The sequence below is a fragment of the Heloderma suspectum genome, chromosome 7 (genome assembly GCF_057233095.1).
Source record: "Heloderma suspectum isolate Gila_16-S chromosome 7, 16-S_ref, whole genome shotgun sequence".
NCBI lineage: Eukaryota > Metazoa > Chordata > Lepidosauria > Squamata > Helodermatidae > Heloderma > Heloderma suspectum.
In genome coordinates this window covers 25,570,084-25,575,650 of record NC_139464.1, presented here as the reverse complement: position 1 = coordinate 25,575,650, position 5,567 = coordinate 25,570,084, and positions in this window count along the sequence as shown.

Sequence of the window (5,567 nt, the reverse complement as noted above, 5' to 3'; positions counted from 1 at the left end):
GTTAACCATTGTTAACATTTCTGCAACATTTCCTGAAACATGAGCTGTTACTTCAACAAAGCCTCCCCGAAGAGTTCTTGCAAATTAGGAAAACACCTAAGTGAGATCACTCTCATTCAGGTAAGCTGCATTTTTGCTTTTGCACCAATAAAAAATAATTCCATGTTTACAGCGCAATCCTATGCGTTTCTACTCGGAACTAAGCCCCACTAAGTTTAATAAGGCTTCCTTCCAGATAAGTTTGTATAGAATTGCCACCTCATTTCTTATTTGTTTGTGTATTAAATCTGTAGACCATTTTGCAGCTGAGGCCCTGCAGTGGTTAACCGTAAAATTAATACCCCCAAATAATGTTTTTAAATTATCATATAAAACAACAATTGTAAACAACAATAAAGGCAAAGAGCTATGGTAACAATTCTCTTGTGAGAACATACCAGCTAATTCGAGCTCAGGTTGGGGGGCTTGGTTTGGCAGAAGCCCTCCAAAAACACCCCATATCTTTACCACCCTTCTAAGATGGAAAGAGAGCTGGTTTGCCTACCCCTGTTGTAAATGCAGAAACTGAAGCTCAGAGGTTTAAAAGTTCTGCTTCTGCTTTGGAGTGTTTGATTTAGGTTTCACAGAGCTACACACTCCTCAAATGTGCATTTTCATTATCACTGCCATGAGGGAGAAAAGGGCTGCTGACAGTGATCAAGTGGGAGATGAAGAGTGCTCCCAAATGTGAGCTTAAGCAAATATTCAAAAGTTGCCTCCCACCCCCACCCCCCTGCTTAAAACATTCCGCTCCCATGGAACAACTTGAAATGAATGACAAGAATGAGCCTTGGCTGTGGTTTCGCAGTGTACAACATTTCAAGCACAGGTAAATCAAGACACAAGGATGTCAGTGGACAGTTTTACAGCCTACTTGGCACACTTAAAAAGCATGGAGTCATTCCATAGGAATTAAATGGAGATTAATGGTCTCCCCTTGCACTCATCCTGTCATCATACACTGCTGATGTTGAAATAGGATTGCAGGCTGAAGTATAAACAGAAAGGAACATCTTTGGTCTTGTAGGACAGGAGCGTTACACCTATTTCAGGTCCAAATTCAATTTCAGAGAAGCTCTCGGGGACCACATTCCAGCGGTGGGTGGGGCCAAGGCAAAGTGGCCAGGGCCAAAGGCAAAAGAGGTGGAGCCAAAAATACCAGCATAGCTTAAAGCTGGTAACTGAGCCCCAGGAGAGACATTTCAACCTTTTAGAAGCTGGAGGGGACCCGCGCAAAAGCTGGGAAACCACCAAATGATCAGCAGGCAGGGGAAGGGGAAAGATAATGTGGCCAGGACAAAGGGGTCTGGCCACCAGGGTAAGCCTGACAGGACTGAGTGGGGATCCCAGGTATTTGGCCTGCAGGCCTGAGGTTCACCACCCCTGTTCGAGGAGGCATTGTAGATGTACCATATCCAGGGCCCATCTTTAAGGAGCCCTCAAATACAGTCAGGGCCAGAAATATTGGAACAAGGATAACTGTTTTGGCAGTTGGCCTCTGTATACCACCACACTGAAGTTGAAAGGAAACACACTCAGATAGGAGTGAAGTCAGGACTTTCAGCTGTAATTCAAGGGGTTTGACAAAAGTGGGACACTAACCATTCAGGAAGTACAATGATGAGCCCCCATCATTGGTGGCTCATAAATAATGGAACGAATGGCTGACAAGCAGCTGCATGGCCAGGGGTGGCCTGTTTCCTGGGTACCCAATGACCAATCAAGTAGAGAAAAGGCCTGGAGGTGGTTCTGAATGTTACATTTGCATTTGGTAGCTGTTCACTGGAACTCCCAACATGAGGTCCAAAGAGGTGTCCATGTGAGTGAAGGAGGCCATCATTAGGCTGAGGAAACAACATAAACCCATCAGAGACATAGCAAAAACATTGGGAGTGGCCAACACAACAGTTTGGAACATCCTAAAAAAGAAGGAATTAACTGGCAAGCTCAGCAAAAGCAAAAGGCCTGGAAGACTACGGAAAACAACTACAGTGGATGACCGCTCATGTTGAAGAGGAACCCTTTCACAACATCTAGCCAGGTCAAGAACACTCTTGCGGAGGTAGGCATGTCATTGTCAACATCTATAGTCAAGAGACAGCTTTATGAATGTAAATACAGAGGCTTCACAACAAGGTGCAAACTAGTGGTGACGCTCAAGAACAGACAGGCCAGATTAGCCTTTGCCAGCAAACACCTAAAAAAGCCTGCCCAGTTCTGGAATAAGATTCTTTGGACTGATGAAACCAAGATTAACTTTACCAAAATGATGGGAAGAGAAAAGTATGGAGAAGGAAAGGAACAGCTCATGAGCCAAAGCATACCACATCATCTGTCAAACATGGTAGAGGCAGTGTTATGGCATGGACATGTATGGCTGCCAATGGAACCGGGTCACTGGTGTTTATTGATGACCTGACTGCTGATAAAAGCAGCAGGATGAATTCTGAAGTGTATAGGGCTATACTTTCTGCTCAGGTTCAGCCAAATGCTGCCAAACTGATAGGACGCCGCTTCATATGACAGATGGATAATGACCCAAAACATAAAGCAAAAGCTACCCAAGAGTTTCTCCAGGCAAAGAAGTGGGATGTTCTTCTATGGCCAAGTCAGTCACCTGATCTCCACCCAATAGAGCATGCTTTTCACTTACTGAAGACAAGGCTGAAGGCAGAAAGACCCACAAACAAGCAGCAGCCAAAGGCAGCTGCAGTAAAGGCCTGGCAAAGCATCTTGAGGGAGGAAACTCAGCATTTGGTCATGTCCATGGGTTCCAGACTTCAGGCAGTCATTGACTGCAACGGATTTTCATCCAGGTATTAAAGGCAACCCTTAAGTTTGAAATGATATTGGTTTGTTCCGTTACTTATGAGCCATCAACGGTGGGGGTGTGTGTATGCCACTGGCTGTCCTTCCTGAATGGTTAGTGCCCCACTTTTGTCAAACCCCTTGAATTACAGCTCAAAGTCCTGACTTCGCTCCCATCTGGGTGTGTTTCCTTTCAACTTCAATGTGGTGATGTACAGAGGCCAACTGCCAAAACAGTTATCCTTGTTCTGATATTTCTGGCCCTGACTGTATATCCTTATTATGCAGAAGAACCCAGAAGCCACAGTTGCCACTATTTTTAGCACAACATTCTTCCTCCTCCAGTTGCTGCAGCAACACCAAAATGAGTGTGTGCTTTCCAGGAAGCATGAAGTACAGGTGGAACCAGATTAAGGAGAACTTTAGCCCTTAGTCTTCAATGCTTAGGTCAAAACCTGGCAAACTCCATCCCTTTCGTGCTCAGATGAGAGAGCTGAACGTATCTGGGAAGTATTCTAATCTACGGTATCTATCATTCATCTATCTAAATCTATTAGCCGCTTTTCAACTTAAAAGAACACTCCCAAAGCAACTTACAAAAAAGAGGAAGAATGGGGCAATAAAAACTGTCTTAAATTGATGCCAAAAAACACTAATTCCAGGATAGAGAATCCCTTTCAGCCTGAGAACTGGATTGAATTTTGGAGAAGATCTCGGAGGCTGCATTCCAGTGGTGGGCAGGACTGAAGCCAAAGGGGGGTGGGCCCAAAAAAGACCAGCATTTTTTAGCTTAAAGCTCTTTGTGTCAGTAACTAAGACTTAGAAGAGGCATTTCAACCTTTTAGAACAGGGAAAACCTGCACAAGCCCCCACCCCTTCACTAATTACTCTAGCACTCATTAGCATTAATTCATAATAATGCTCTTCAGTAGTCTCAGGTAGAAAGGCTGAATGTTACAGAGTAAGGGAGGCCCTGTAGTCTTGGGTCCTGTAGAAGATGTCACACACAAACACACACATATGTACACACATACACGTTTACGGAGAGAAGGGTCCTGCCATTAGAGCCTGTGGGTCACCTAATTCAGCAGATCCACCGCAGGCTGGCAGTGGAAGCTGGTGACTCTGATATCAGTGGGGCCATGGATCCACTCTGGGTTTCAATCAGAACCAGTCAGAACTCTAAAGGAGCTATCCAGGGTGCTGAACCCAGTCCCCAAAATAAATTCAGCACCTTGGATAACTTTAGAGTTCTGGCTAGTTCTGGAAAAAAAGGAAAGGTTCCTCCTGTGCAAGCACTGGGTCATTACTGACCCCTAGAGGGACGCCACTTGTGCTGGCATTTTCATGGCAGACTATAGCAGGGTGGTTTGCCATTGCCTTCTCCAGTCATGACTACCTTTCCCCCAGCAAGCTGGGTACTCATTTTACCGACCTCGGAAGGATGGAAGGCTGAGTCGACCTGAGCCGGCTACCCGAGACCCGGCTTCCTCTGGGATCGAACTCAGGCCATGGGGAGAGTTTCGGTTGCAATACTGCCGCCTACCACTCTGTGCCACATGAGGCTCCTGGCTAGTTCTGACTGAAACCTAAAGTGGATCCACAGCCCCACTGTGGTGACACGTTGGAGTCACCAGCCTCCACTGCTGGCTGGGGTAAAGGTGTGGAATGGCATTGTCTGACAAGCCATCATGGCAGCAGAAGGGCTGGGGAACTGATGCCCAGTCAAGGAGGACATCCATGCACTCAGAGCAGCTTTGGATTCGTGTTTCTTGAAGAGCAACACACACACACACACAGCACAGCACTTGACTAAACCTCAAGGGAGTTTCATGAGTAGCCTCATATTTTGCAAGGGTGCTTGCCCTTTAAAGGGAAGAAGACAAAATCTCACCAGTAGGGTCTCGATGGTGCTGTAGAAATAATAATCAGCTGACATGTTTTATCAGCGGCTTTCATAGCCCTGCATGGAGGCAGCCCCAGGGCTTCATCACACAAGAGCTTTTATCCTGCGACTGAGATGGGTCCTTCATGGAAGTTTGCGGGCTCTTTACATGACGCCGTCACCCTGCCATGACCCTCCTGCACTAAATGCCCTTTGTTCCTTTTTTAAATAGATCGCCCATAATGAGCTATCGAATTATCCTGCTTGTGTTCCGCTTCAATTTCCTCTGTGAAAAGACTTAAAGCGGCAAGAAGAGGAGCAAGATCAATTAAAGATAATGGAAGGCTCAGATACGGGGAGAAGGGGGGAGGGAAGGGAGCGCATGTAAAGGGAATCAGTCGTGATCCTGCATTTAAAATGGAAGCACAAAGCCCCGTTTTAAATGCAGGATTTTAGGCTGGTGTAGAAATGCCCCCAATGTAGCAGCAGCCTTTCCAGCTATTTCCACATTGTGGCCATAACATTTGGGTTAGAACTCACGAGGTCTAGTGCAGGAACCCACTGCTGGGTGGGGTGAGGAACAGCACCCGCAAAACGTTGGGAAGGGTGTCAAGAGCCTGGAATGCGCATGTGGCAATTCTGGCCCCAAAAGGGAATTTGGGGGCTTCACGTTTTATGAACTTGATAAGATGATGAAATAGACTGTATCAAAGACCCCGATGTTTCCATTCTGGAGTGGGGGGGTTTTCCCGATTAGATCAGCAGGTTATCTTGCACAAAGACTTAATGTGGCATTCTTAATGGCAGTAAGAACTAAAACAGCAACCAACCAGGA